This window comes from Helianthus annuus, chromosome 1 (assembly GCF_002127325.2).
Source record: "Helianthus annuus cultivar XRQ/B chromosome 1, HanXRQr2.0-SUNRISE, whole genome shotgun sequence".
In the NCBI taxonomy this organism is placed as follows: domain Eukaryota; kingdom Viridiplantae; phylum Streptophyta; class Magnoliopsida; order Asterales; family Asteraceae; genus Helianthus; species Helianthus annuus.
In genome coordinates this window covers 77123254-77139774 of record NC_035433.2, presented here as the reverse complement: position 1 = coordinate 77139774, position 16521 = coordinate 77123254, and positions in this window count along the sequence as shown.

Below are 16521 nucleotides of genomic sequence, written 5' to 3'. Positions count from 1 at the left end.
TGGAATGTTTCAAATTTGTGATCAGTGTTTAATTGTAAAAAGTATCAAATGATTAGTTGATTCATTAAGTTGAATCACAATTGTGTTTGTTTGTGATAGATTGTTTGAGTTGTGCAGATTTCTGATCCTGTTGCTAAGGAAAGCTAGGAGATGCATCAGAACCTGAGAAGAAGTTTGAAGAGATAAAGTCAGGAAATGGTTTCAATGGTGGTAACAAATCCCAGACGGCGATCCTAGCATGATGACAGGGGGAGTCTGATGATAGTTATAGCCAAAGAAAGATCCAGGCAGAATTCCTGAAGAAGACCGAGCAATATCCAAGAATGTCATGTTGAAGACTCTCACTGAAGATTCCGTCAACATTCAAGGGGGAGTCTGTTGGTGCAGTTGTCTGTCGACTACATCTTCGTTCGAGTCTTAGAATAGGATAGATTGTATAATGTATGGAAAACGAGAAAATATGTAATAGATAGGTTCGCTCATTGGTCCATTAGCATAGGTCCGCTCGAACGAACACATGGATGGTCCGCTCGAACGGCAATTAACAGGTCCGCTCGTACGGTTTGTCTATGGTCCGCTCGAGTGGTTCATGATGGGTTCGCTCGTATGGTTCGCTTATTGGGCCTGTCCAATTAGCGAACCCAAACGTCTATATATAGTTGATGAGCGATCCATTCAGTAACACGGTGTTGAAGTCGTACCGAAGTGCTGCCGGTGCGTGATTTGAAGTGTAATCGGTGTAAAATCAATAAAACAAGTAGTTAAAGTGATTTGCGTGCTATTTCTACCTTAGTTTCTTGTAATTCCGCACCTGAAACCAAGGAGAAAGCCTCTGAACGACTCGTTTAGGTCACTATACGATCCTACAACTATCATCACTATCAGAAAACTCTTCTTTGTGAACGTGCTTGATGTGATTGATGATCTTTGCATAGCATGCAGTTCCTCCTCCTCCTTCTTGATCACCATCCCCAAATTGTACAGACTAGTTACACCCTTCATCAGCTTAAACTACTAATGCTCTGTTGGTGTTTGAAGGTCCTGCCTGGGCTTGATTGGTGGTGTTGTTCACAGCTACCAACCTTCTTTCACGGTTCTCTTGATTTGCATTCGAAGTACTTGTCTGATGACGGAAGGGATTTTGATTGCCTTGTTTGCTCGGTCGGGTGCACTCACGTTTGAAGTGACCCTTTTCGCCGCAATTGAAACATGTAACCGCATCCTTATCAAAACCGTACTTTCGTATCCTTTTTGCTTTCCAACGTAGTTCTCCCAGTTCGTTTCATGAAATCCTTAGCCCTTCAAACAGCACTTGCAAACGCCCATTTGATGTCCATTAACTCCATTTCATCACGGTCTATCTGTTGATAATCTTCATGGGTCATATTGATGTTTCCAATTTGACCTGCGACCAATCCGCAATAGGCACTAAACATTTAATTTGAAGTTCCATTTGTTCCTTTGCCACTTCAATGCTTACTTTAGAAAGGCTTGAGGTATCAACTCTGACTGTGTTGGGGTTTTGGGGTGGAGGGTTACTGTAATATGCTTGCTATTGTTGTTGTGGTTGGGCTTGTGGTGGGGTTGGAATATAAGCACTTGGATCAAATTGAGGTTGAGTAGTGGGAACTTGAGGTGGAGGTTCGGATTTAGTAGCCAGGCACTTGCATCAAATTGAGGTTTCGAAAAAGCGTGAGCTTGAGCAATAACATGCGCTGGCGGAAGATAGGCTCTTGGATTGAAAACCGGTGGAGAAGCTGACTGAGGAAAAGAACATGAGCTTGCATTGGACATAAATGTTGTTTGCAGTTTTGGTTGCTGAGCTAAACTGGAACTAGCTAAAGAGCTAAAACCTGGAAGGTACATGTCAGTATTTTAAGGATCAGCAATTCGTTTAGCTTTCCGAATTTCTTCATCATTCTTGTGCTCTAGTTTCTGAACGAATTCATAGATACTCACAGTATCTAAAGTACCCGTATGCTTCAACAGTTCAATGAAAGAACTCCACTTCGGGGGTAAAGCATCAGCAAACCTTGCAACCATTTCCCGTTGAGCTGCATGAACACCATAAGAATACATTTCACTAATCAAATGATAAAAACGAGTTGTCATATCATTTAGTGTTTCGTTGTCCATGAACTGAAATGATTCGAATTCCTTCTTCAACAAATCATGTCATGTCTTTCTCGTAGCCGCATTCCCTTCTCCTCTTGCTACCAAGGCATCCCATAAATCTTTCGTGCTCGTACAATAACCAAATTGATGATAGATGCCTTTGTGGAGTGCTTGGGTGAGAATTGAAAAAGCCTTCTTTTCAAGATCATATGTCTTCTTGTCGGCTTCTTGCATATTCATAAAAGTTGTTGCATTTGATCCCGCTTCTTCAAGGGCTGTGTTGTATGGAGAAATAAAGCACGTCCATAACTCGGTATTTTGCCCTAAACATAAGTGTGGAAACGATTTTTCCAAGACGGGTACTCGTTCATGTGATTAAGCTTTGGCGGGCTGTTGTTACTACCCGTTTCACTCTCGCTTAGCAAAAGATTCTGAATGCTTGATTTTGATTTGTCACCAACGCCCATTGATTCTCACTAATAGTTCGTGGTGGCAAAACATTCCTCATCCACACGGCTGCGGATGTCTGATCTTCACCCGGTCTTGGGTCCGTACTCCAATCCCAAGGACTAGTACAAGCCATATTTGATATAATAAGAAGAATACCTGATCGAACACTTAAAGACAAACTGTTAAAACACTTTTGCAAGTCCTCTATTAAAAAATGACAAGTGTTCACGACGAAACTCTTCCCACGAAATTCTATAGGTTTCGTCGAAGAATCTTTGACGAAACTCTAAAGGTTTCGTCGAGGTACCTTTGACGAAACTTAGAAGGTTTCGTCGAATCTCCTTTTGGAGAAACTCTATGGGGTTTCATCGATTAAGTGAAGTTTCGTCGAGATAAGGTCCAGACTGTGAGTTGGTGAAATAGTTGGTGAGATTTTTCAAACACAAATCTTATCTTTTTACTGACACAGAACACTTGTTTCAACTTACAACATGCCTATGTTACCAACCATGGTATGGTGTCCATATTTTAATCCATTTTAGTCCTTTTATCAATTTCCTTTTAATCTCAAATCCAATGAATATCACAAGAACACTTTGAAGGTTCTTTGAAGATATGAAGACCAATCCCAGATTTTATGAACTTTCCGGTCGGATTTTTCACCGAAAACTTTTCCGAACACCAAATTTGCTTAAAACTTTCACTAAAAACCCGGTTTTCTCACGTGATAAAACAAACTAACAAGGTTTTTGATAAAACTTTTTAGCAAAACAAGCAAGATCCAAGCAGATTTTAAGAACTTTTCCAGAAAATATGAATTTTTCAAGAACACAGTTTTTAGAAAATTATAAACAACCAGTTTCACACTTGAAGAAATCCAACTATGTTTGATTTTAAACAAGGATGAGAGCCAAGGCTCTGATACCACTTGTAGGTCCCGATTTCGGAGGATCGATAACGAAACCTAATCTCTTGTTTATCACAAACACGGTCACGAGTGCGGAATCCCGTGACTATGCCAAATCAAACATAGATAGTAATAAAAAACACAAGATAACCAATGAATCACAGTCAATTGATTAAAAGGATGAGAAGAAAGATCAAACTTATACACCCAAAGTTTGACTGTAAGCTTTCAGACACAGGGTATGCTCTCATAGTTTCAAAGTGAAACCATGTTGTGTTTATATAGCAGCCTAGGCCCAACAGTGACGAAACTAGAATTGGGCCCGACGAAACTTTACAAGCGACGAAACTCAAGGAGTTTCGTCACCCATCTCGACAAAACTAGGGGATTTGACCAAATGGGAGTTTCGTCAACATGTACTCGACGAAACTCTAAGTTTCGTCATTGGCTGCATAAGCTGTTTGGCTGCAAACTGTAAGACAGTTTGCAGCAAATCTTATAAACACAAAACAAGCATAAAAACCATAACATGCAACATGCATAGTTCAAATGACTTTACATAACGACTGAGACAAACTAGTCGGACACAAGTAGGATAGGATGATATCCGACTTGGTCGACGTCGAATTACAGACTCGATAATAATAAAAGACCGTACAAAATACATCGTTAACTAAGACAAGTGACAGACACAAAATAATGCACCAACAACGCTAATCGCTCCTGCATGTTATACGTGAACTTTGAATGCATGTACTATGTTATACAGTGTTACACTATACCGCCTCTAGCAACGATAGTACTATAGTTTGGACTCAGCACCTGTCGTGGACAGGGGTTGCTAGGGATCACATTACTTTACGTCACGTGTTCGCTGAAGATGTGTCGCGCATACTCTACAACGCAGTCTCATGGTTAAGTTGTAATCATTGTTTGATAGTCACATGCTTCGCCCGTTACGTGATACATGTTGGTTATGCGCAAACGCTTTTACTACTATATGTTATTCTAACTTGTGTACTCGCCTTTACATTTTATGTATTGACTTTATTTTAACGTATGTGACAGGTTGATTGGGATGTTATGCTATGCTAAACCAAGTTAGGAAGTCTAGAAACCCACCGAATAAAAATCTGAGTTGTCGGAACAGTATTTGTTTTTGAGACTGATATTTGTAATCACTGTTTGCTTTATATGTTTAATAGTATGGGATATTGAACGTTAAATATATTATCATTAATAGTTGTTATGGATTCTCATGAACAATCTATTTCGTTCAGTGCCACGCCCTGATGATTCCGCCATCGGTTGGGGTGTGACAAAGAAACCTTAAATACAATGTTTCAAAATAAAACCTACCAAACCATAACAAAGTCCTAATCACCAATTACAATTACTCAAACTTTAACCAAAAACTTGTTAATTAACATGGTTTCTAATGTTTCTTTCTGATGCGGGCCCAAGTGTGGAGGATCGGGCCATCTTGTATTTGGAGGCCCAAGATCGCGTAACAAAAGGGGCTTCACTAAAATGGCCCTAATTTGGGCTACGGGGGTCATCGTCCGGGCCAAAAAACGCTTATTTTTATTAGTTATTTGCATTTTTATGTTTTTTGAGGTATTTTGGGCATTTTGTTTTTGGGCTTGTGTTTGGTCCGTTATCTTTTTAGGCCCATTTTGAATTTCTGTTCTTATTTATATGTCCCTCTAGTAATTTGAACAATCAGACTTTAATTTTGAAACTACTGAATTTTTCACTTCAACTTTCGTGCCCTTTGGGTTGAATTTTGGGGTTGGGAAAAGACCTACACGGGTATTCGCAGAATCAAAGTGTTTGTTCTTTGTTATCGCTTCACGCACTACATCACTTTCCTTTTTTACGCCCCTTCTTCTTCATCTTCTTGCTACTCGGTTTAATACCTAGTTCTCGAAGAATCTCGTTCCGTATTCTCTCCTTTTCTAGTTCTCGAAGAATCTCGTTCCGTATATAGATGTCAAGGATAGATGTCAATGATAGATGTCAATCAAAGTTACAAAAGACAATTAAACCTTACAAACACCATCTAAAAACTTATAATAAAACTTCAAGCATTCTGAACCCTAGATACAAACAACCTAACAAACCCTAGCTAGAAACGGTTCCCATAAACCAACTTATACGCGATGAATCCTCTGTTAATCAACTTATTCATGGTTTCCCGAAAGAAGGAAGAACTCCAGCCTGATGTGGAGTTGGGCCCACCAATTCCCGCTTTTTAGCACGTCTAATTCCGACGTAAAGTTCACCGTTATATGCTCGCATGAACACGATGGAATCACCAGCAACAACCTTTTTAGGTTCACGAAAGTACTCCATCCGGTAGTTAACAGACGAACATCAGTAGGGTTCTGGAGACACCCACACGGCATACATCGGCAGCGAGCTGGGAAAACTCTTACAAGGAACGTATAACTCGATATCAGAACATCGTTGATAAATACAAGACGAAGGAATTCGTGGACTTAGGTTGGCTATGATTTCTATTTGGTCATCTTTCCAAACTGCAACACACGAATATGTGATTAGTTGATAAACATGAAGCAAAAGCAAAATACGTTCGATCTTATTTGATGTTCCGAAAATTTGTAATGATGAAAAGTTTGAGTTAAGGTGACCAGTTGATAAACATGAAGCAAAAGCAAAATACGTTCGATCTTATTTCAATGATAGATGTTAATGATAGATGTCAATGATAGATGTTAATCAAAGTTACACAAGGCAATTAAACCTTACAAACACTATCTAAAAACTTATATAATATACTTCATATATTAAACTTTAATAGATGTCAATCAAAGTTACACAAGGCTATTAAACCATTAATTGTTTCACTTAACCCAAAAGATGATAACTTTCACCAAAAAGATTATAATAAAACTTCAAGCGTTCTGAACCCTAGCTACAAACATCCCAACAAACTCCGGATACTGAAAACCTTCAGCAATCATACTCTCAGTACTCTCACAACCCACCGTCGTCGCCACCCAACAAACTCCAGATACTGAAAACGCTATCTAAAGAATTAGTAAACTTATTAAACGGTTGTTCGATTTTACAAAAAAACAAAAAAAAACTTATATACGGATCGTATAACATTATACAGCTCGTATACAAATCTTAAAAACCCAAAATCTCACAAAAATAAACACATTTGACCGTATAACATTATATTCCTCGTATTATAGGGTCCGTATACATGTAAAACAAAAAAAAACATTCCACTGCATTTATTTCTGTACAACAACATTCTATACGAACCGTATAAGTTTATACGGCTCATATATACATTATCGATGTGAAAATAAGATTATAGGAAGGTGTGTATAGTGGTTGACTATTTAAAAAATAATTTTTTTTTTCGTGATTTCTCTTTCTATAGTTATTAAATATTATCCATCGTTGCGTGGCACGTTTTCTAGATGGTGACGTCGGTAACGAGATTCATATGTTCCATTTTAGAAAACTATTTCGTCAGCATATAAATGCCAAGTTGCCAACTAAAATGAGCGTCATGACTTCTGTAACGTATTTTTTTTATCTAATTCATCATAATTATTATTTATAAATACCGGAAAATTGCATAGAAATTGCAAGTAAAATAGCAATAAACTGAGTCGCAACCTCTTTTTGAATAGCAAATCTAATCCTACAGAAAATAAAACTATGCTTTCTTGACATCAACAAATTGTTTTCTAGATGCTGACGTCGGTAACGAGATTCATATGTTCCATTTTAGAAAATTATTTCGTCAGCATATAAATGCCAAGTTGCCAACTAAAATGAGCGTCATGACTTCTGTAACGTATTTTTTTATCTAATTCATCATAATTATTATTTATAAATACCGGAAAATTTGCATAGAAATTGCAAGTAAAATAGCAATAAACTGAGTCGCAACCTCTTTTTGAATAGCAAATCTAATCCTACAGAAAATAAAACTATGCTTTCTTGACGTCAACAAATTGTTTTCCTTCAGCCCAATAAAGGGGGACACTCCCCCAAAGTCCGCACAGACGTGTTTCCCATATGCCCAACCAAACACAGTAGCATCCGTTGGTCGAAAAGTGGATCTCCCTTCATGCGGGTCTGTCAGGAAAATTACAAGAGCCATTTTTGGGCGGAGTTTTCTGTCCGCTTAAGCACATCTCATATGACATAGTTATTTTTGTATATAATACCGGTAGCTCCTTGCAGTGTAACACCCTAACACGCTTTAACTGAAAAGACGCAGCGGAAATTCGTACCATAAAAATTTCTTTCATTAAAAACGTTTTGACCTATTAGCAAGTTCATTATGAAACACTTTCTTACAATATATGCATCTTTTACACTCATTTACATAATAAAAGAATAACTTATAACTATCAATTTACATAGTCAAGTATTCCCGTACAATCTGACTTGTGACTCGGTCTTCGGTCTTCACTTCTCAGTGATCCTCCGTGACACGTACAACCTACACTTACCATACAATTTCAAACATTAGTATACAATATGAACGTAACAAGATTCATACACTTTTACTTCCTATCCCGTTATTCCTTTATACTTAGGCATTTCCGTCTGAGTATCCACTCTCCGGAGAGTTTTCAACATTGTACCTGCATTATTCTTCATTCTCAAGGTACACTGTTATTTGCATCAATACACAATCATATTGAAATCATATGAGCATACGTACTTACCTTCTGGCATACGGTTATTCATACATACTAGCATCCGCATATATATACGTTCACACCTACACACGCATGCACCTTCACACTTAAATACATAATACTTACACCCATGTATGTCTACCCACATACACACCTACACCGTCACTTACATATATACCTACCTACGTACATATCTACATACTTACACCCATACTTAAAACGAAACATAACTATACACGTACATACATTCATTAGTGAAATCTATACGTACATACATACCTACCTACATACATACATACATACATACATACATACATACATACATACATACATACATACATACATACATACATACATACATACATACATACATACATACATACATACATACATACATACATACATACATACATACATACATACATACATACATACAAACATACATATATACATACCCACGTACTTAATTCGTTACCCCGCATACTAACTTGCATACCCCGATCTTACTCGCACATCTTAAACGCTTTTTAAATGCCTTTCTTTTATGTTTCGGATCTTAACGATGAGTTCCGTGCTCACCCGTAACTCACCAAGCCATTTAGTAGGGTTGAGGAACATTATAAAGACTTAATGAGGCTTGGAATGGGTTCACGGGGTCCGCAATCGAAGGAAAAACAAAGAATTTCATGAACTTTACATTCGTATCCGACCTCCACCGTAAGCTACGGTGGCTACCGTAGCTTACGGTGGCCCCCAGAATCTTTACGGCAGTTTTAAACTGCCTTACGGCAGAATTTTTGTCCCAGCTCCCACCGTAGCTTACGGTGGGCACCGTAAGCTACGGTGAAGCCCAGATCAGCCCCTCATTTTTACACTAAATTTAGCATGACTTGCTCGTTTTGCATCCGTTTCACTTGAAACTTGTTTCTAATTGTTCATAAAACATTTCCCTACCTAATTAACTAAAAATTCATACTTTGGGGTCCTTAAAATTTATAAATTACATTACCATTACATGATTCATGCATACATGTTCGACCCGTTCGATCTTTATCATGCACTTCCCAACTTACCTAACCACATTCGATTATTTTCCATTAAACTTACCTTATCACTACCTTTGATTCATACTTTCTTACATAACTCTTAAATAAATTACCAAACAACAAAACATATTGAGTCAAAAGGGTAAGTTTGGGATTCACTTACCTCGTGCGTCCAAGTTTGTGCAAAGCTTCCCCTTTCCTCATGATCCGTTAGCTTTCCATACTTGAGTCCATGTCAATTGGGGTTCCTATCCTTTCAAGTCATTATGTCCACATCAAAGTTAGTATGCATGTTCATTCATATCACATCCATTTCAAACTCTTAGCTACATAGACTTTCATTAGGCAAACTTATCATGCATATGACATGAACCGACAATTCACATTGTTCAACATTCATTTAGTCAATTTATTATCATACGTACGTACACTTAATCGTCCTAACACTTGATCATGATTCTTTAAATTCTCATAGACGTATTCATAAGTCTAATCATGTCGCTCGTATATTCATTGACTTTTCAGAAAGTCAACGACCATACTTACTTATTCCCCACTTATGAACACACACATTTATCTTGATATGATAAACTATTTTAGTAACGCCATACACATTTCATAATCATGTCATGTAGTACATACAACTACATGATCTCTTGATTTCTTACTCGATATTCACAAAATCAAATTACACATAGTATCACTTTCATGATCCTACATTTGACAACTACATGCCAAGTTAGCCAATTTAATGTAATCGTAACATCAAGCTTTACTAGTTGTCTTCAACCTATACACTTAGTACATACTCATTTCTAAACTACCATTATGTCACTAATCCGACTCATGGTGTGCATTACCTTTCAAGCATCGGGTACTAATTCCTAATGCATACTTTCACGGAACCATCCCATCAACTAACTACTCACATGTATTTCATCCAAAACACGTATCTCATGCTAACTTAACTATCAAACATAACATTATCACATTCTACACCAAATTACCAAATTCTTGCAATAACTTTACTTGCTAGTTTCACCTAGACATTTCATCAAACACTAGGCGTGCGTACTAACATTTATGCATAATGTACAAGTAATTCAAGCATGTCCTTTCCATATTCAAGCAAGATCACTTTGTCATCAAATCTACATCATGTTTACTATCAAAACCTACCATATGGCATCTTGTGCAACAACATAATCATAGTATCAACAATTGCATGTTCATCATAACCATTCTTATACTCCTACACATGGGTTTCGTTCTAAATCATCAAATGATATCTAGAACTCGCATAATTCGTGTTTCATATAGTGATTCTATCATATTCTCATGCTTAATTTCACACAACTTCACGGATTAATCAAAACCCACTTCACATAAGATCACCAAATCATAAATTTCAGCTTACCATATGTTTGCTAGCGCTAGACCATCAAGAAAACGAGTTCATGCATTAGTTTTTGCCTTGAATCCACCTTCAATTAGGCTTGAATGGGCTGAAGTTAGGGTTTTTCTCCTTTTCCCCTTGTGGGTGTCGACCACACCCCATCACACACACAAAAACACTGAGTTTTCTAGTTTACATAAAACTTAAACTCAATTCTTACAAGTTTAGTCCCTCAATTTTGTCACATCTTCATAATTTCCTCCAAATTCATTCCTTACTTATTTTGACTAAATAATTTAACTAGGTTAAATAGCATAGTATTTTATTTCATGTCTTATCATATGGAAACATGGGGTAAATGTAAACATTCGAATTTTGGAGCGTTACATGCAGTGAAGCGCATGCTATCAAAAGTTATCCAAACAAGCCTTACGACAAATTGAGAAGGCTTATCAACTGTAAACAAATAGATTAATTTGTCAATATTTAAGGGTAGCCGGATATGCATATGTTAACCTAGCATTTCAATATGAATAAAGCTATGGCTTATTTCTACGCTACCATGTAAATATGGTTAAAAATATATGTCATGTGTATTAAAACAAAAACGTTCTGAATCCATTCATTCATAAAATCATGGATAACAAAAACATTGATCACCTGACCAAATATTCAACCTTTTGACTGAATATAATTTTGATGTGTTACCCAATATATACCATAGGTATTCATGTATAATCCAACGGTTTTAATTTATCTAAACCTTCATCAGTTAAGTTAATTCTTGATCTTCAATTTGATGCCATTTTACAAACTAAAGTTGATTAAAAATTGACCACGTTCGTTGAGCTGGGTTAAATTTAAAGGGTTAGATTGTTGCTTAAGGAACAGGCTACTCGGTATGGTTGAGCCTCATCCTTGAAAGATGACCCTCCATATAAGCGTCACGTCATAGTCCTTGGAGGATGCCCCTCCAAGGATGAAACCAAGGAAATGGAGGATGATCCTACCCCATCAAATTAATTTTTTTTTAATTTCATCTACTTTTTTAACATTTATTAAATAAGATATAAAAATAAAATCATTAATATTAAAAACCAAACATTACATAATATTAAAAACCAAACATTACATAACCTAAAAAAATAAAAATCCTAAGAACTACCCCACTTTTTCATGATCTTTTCTTGCTTTTTATTAAAACCGCTCGCTTTTCTTTGGGATAATTGTCTATATGGGTTGTCATTATCTCCCATTCTTTTAGTTTGTTCTTTTCTTGCTTCAACCGAACCCGTTCTTCCACCTCGGGTTGTTCAGGTTGTATGGATCCATGGCAAAAATAGAAGAATGTTTATAAAAAGTAGAAGAGTTTTATAAAAAGTTGAAAAAAAGTTGACAGAAAGATGGGGTTGAAGTGGATAAAAAATGGGGTGTTTGGGTTGTATTTATAAGAAAAAGAAGTTCATAAATTTTGGGGTTTTTAAAATTTCTGCCCGTTGGATGTTTGAAAAGGAATTTTGAATATTTTTTTTACAACGGTCGCATGCCCCCAAACGGTAACAATTTTTGTCCTTTTCTGTGCGTCTTCAGCGGCTAGCCAGGGACTTTTGAGACAACGACGGCCATGCGGAAATGGTGTGGAGGCTCGTCGCCGCCCCAGGACGACCCGGGACGAGCCCCACACCGAGTGGTCTAACTCGCACGAAAGTTTGTCTATTGGCAGTGTGAGTTGTGTACGAACTTATGCATCATATTTTTATTTTTTTGCTTTTGCCTCACATGTATCGTAAATACTAAAATATAATATCACACATTATCTTATCCAAGTGTAATCTTATAATACAGGATGTGAAACAATATTTTATTTGGTATATTTTTTATTTGATGAGTCTGGTAATCTAATATATATAATAGACATACCTATAATATTTTATTATTAAAAACTGCTAAAATCAAACCACCAATATATTATAATTATATTATAATATAATATAATATAATGATTATGATTTAACAATGTGAGATAAAAAATAAATAAATTAAACACCGCTTTAATATTAAAAGAAATGCGAATCACGTGTTGAATGATTATATATGATGACTCAGATTAAGTAGTTCACCGTAATTGACTAACCGAGCACACCTACGTAATCATCATAGTACAATATTGTCGTGAGCCATGTGAGTTAGTCCATGAAATACGTTCGCTCACTGGGGCATGCATAACATGGATTCTTTTATAAGAAGGATATTTTACATATATTCATTTACTAGGTTAGAACCTTATATATTACACGAGTTGAATAAAATGTAATTTTTTATACTAAACATTAAAATTAAAATAAAATATATTTAAACTTCTTTTTATTATGCGGGTTGAATAAATGTAATTTTATATATTAAATAACAAAAAAGTTATATCTTTAAAAACTAAGTGTATTGTACGGGTTGAATAAATGTAATTTTATATAACAAATTGAAAATAGTTATATTTTTAAAAATCTTGTGTATTACACGAGAAGGATGGAACATGTAATTTACCCTTATTTGGACTTATCTTCTAAATTGCAGTGTATTCTATTTTTATCGTTATTCGGCTATTTTCTTTATTGTGAAGTTAGTTTTAGTTTTCTAAAACTTTAACTTCCCCATCCAAATTTCAATTTATCCTAAAAAAAATATTTGAATTATATATATATTTTTTTATTCTTTGTCGTCTATGTGACTTGAATACAAGACGTCCCCTCTTAAACCAAGGTGTTTTAAAAGCTTTGTCTTTGATAATAGACCACCACCCCTATTGATCAATTTACCATATAATATAGTACCTAATGTAGCAGTTTAGAACTAATATATTGTATTAAATTTCTCAAATTGTTTCTGTGTTATATTTTTGCTTTCTTTCTGTGCCATAAACAACCATATTTTTTTTAAATACAAAACCACAAAATGTGAAGCATCAAAATTCTTAAGCCAAAATCTATATATTTAGAATATTAAGTCGATCTATCAATTTAGACTATAAAATCTGTAACACCCCGACCCGAATAGGGCTGACGTGTCACTCTTACAGATATCAAAACTAAAAACCAATCCATAACATTAAATAAAAGATCTTAATTACATTTTATTACGTTACTGAAATAAAGAATCTTGGTCAGCAACTTCCTAACGCTCCTCACTGAAATCCCATATTATCCCAGATTACCTGTAAAACAAATAAGACAAACACAAAAAAGAAAAATACGGCTGAGCCAAAAGTTGCTCAGTAACGGAGAAATCAACAGTACAAGTAAAGTCATATCAGCGGAAGCAAAACACAGCAGAACAGAACTGAACTGAGACTGAACTGAAACGGTCACTGAAAACAAATGGAGGCACATGACTGATGAAAAACTGATACACGAACCGATCTGAGATTGTGACGGAAACTGATACGGAAACAAAAGTCAGCCATACACATGACTGATACCTAACCAAACACAAAACCGTTGTAGAGATTGATACATCGCTAACCATGATGCCTAGAACAAATTAGGTTGTATAAACGACTTATTTTAAAACATCATTTAAATAATCTAGTATTCATACAACAATAAAAATTTCTAACCTATCGTTTGTAAATGAAACGTTTGAACAAATAAAAAAAATAGGTTATCATATTCATAGCAAATCATCATTGGACAAAAGAACTAATTTTCTAACTTTGAAAAGTTATATTATAAAAAAAATAGAATAATTTAAATAATCTGGATTTCCGAATGAAACACTTTCGACCATTCCGTAAAACGACATGGGAAATAGAAACAAAACAAATAGCTAAGCCATAAATACCATTTAAATCCCGTGATCTATAAAAGAAAAGAATTGTCGAACTATTATCTTTAAATACACGTTTAGATTCAACTTCATATCTTTAATTAATCAATATTCATAAGTTTATTATTTAATCAAAATAACTATTTTATAACTATTTTTATAATGAAATTACTTAAACCGATTGAGAGAATCGACACGAAATAAAGACAGATCAAACGGCAAGAATAGAATAGACATTGAATCAAATACTGAATACATGTACTGACGGATACAAACTAAACGTATAACACCGGATCTAAATCTTAATCAAGACTGATACTGAGACGAAACTGATATAAACCAGTACAGATACCGAGTCAAAACAGACATAACTAATACATAACAGAATCGGACACTGAACATAGTCAGAAGCATACTTAACCCAATACTGATCGGAAACATAATCAGACGCGTACAAAACATATCAAACATATCAGAACAGATACTGAACATATTCACATACAGAAACATATACTAACTTACACGACAGATATATCAACAAACTAAGTCGTGTAACATGGAAGCACCCAAAGCCATAAACAGAACAGACTGGTGCACAGCTAGCTAGTCCATGCACCTATGAGATGGTGAGTGTGGCGTTCACCCATTATTCCATCTCCAGACAAACAAACTCAGACTCAGAGCTAAGATCGATCTATACGCCTCTAGTGGCCAAGGTGCTACACAAGCACATGCTAGAGACGCCGTGAACTTTGATTACGCACTGTCACGATAAGTGCCATGCCGTTGACGCCCAAACGACAAGCCAGACATGCTTGGGTGACAGAGTACAAATACTAAGGCCTTATAAATAGTTCACAGGCAACTGAAAATAATACTAACAGGAACATGCGACCATGATACAAGTCTGAGGTATGGCATGCTACAACACACTAGTAAACAAACAAACAAAGAAACACAAACCGACTCCTATAAGGTATCACATATCAAACGAATATAGGTATCAGATCATGAAAATAACACTTCAAGACAGAGACAAAAATCCGTACTACAAAGTAACGGACATACAAAATATTATGATAGCAAGACCAAAGAATCCGTACCAACGAGTAACGAAAAATAAAAGTATACTATGATGAAAGAAAAACAGAATCCGTACCAACGAGTAACGAAAAATAAAATTATACTATGATGTAAAAGAAAAGGAATCCGTACCTTAATTCGACAAAGCAAAGCAAAGCAAAAGAAAACAAAGTCGGGTCGTCCATAAGTCGTACTAACACCTACATTAATTTTCTCGATTCAGATTCATAAGTTTTCGGATTACTTGTAATATTTATTGGGTAACTGTTGTTCCGGCGGCTTTCGAAATGTTTTAATTACTCTTTCCTCTTTTTTTTTTTTTTATATAGTGGTGGTGTATTATCATTATTTTACATAGTAACTAAATTACCATTATGTATTAAGTCGATTATACAAAAGTGCGGGTCCATGCTATCTTCACAAGTTTGACTAACCAATTCATTTTGAATAAACAACCATCGTTGTTTCTTTTGTTTCCTTTATATGATGATATTACATACATTAATCTTATTAATATCTATAGTGACTATATTTTTTTTTTTAAGAAAACACCAGCAAAAGTTTACAAAACCTTTAGTCAAAAGCTAAACTTCAAAGCGTATGAACATTCTCCTTAAAAATATCAACTTTAACTTTAAAATTAACTAAAACCAATTTAATAACAATAAAGCTTTTAAGTGATATAACAAGATTTTGTATACTCATACGTACAAGTTTTGATATACCATAACATAATGATTCTAATAATTTGATTTCGAAACTAACGAACACCTAAACCAACCAACACCCAAACCAACCAACATGTAAGGGAGAAGGATGACGAAATATGTTCTATCAAAACTATTGACGTGTTCGTCTTCTTCTTCAAAAGAACTCGACTTTACATCAGATTATATTTCTGTCGCCGGAACCGGTCAAAAAATTATCGTAACTATATTCGAGATTTGTAAATGAAGAATCAAAATCGTTACCCCAATAGATGAGCATGAACACATCAAAGAATGCAAT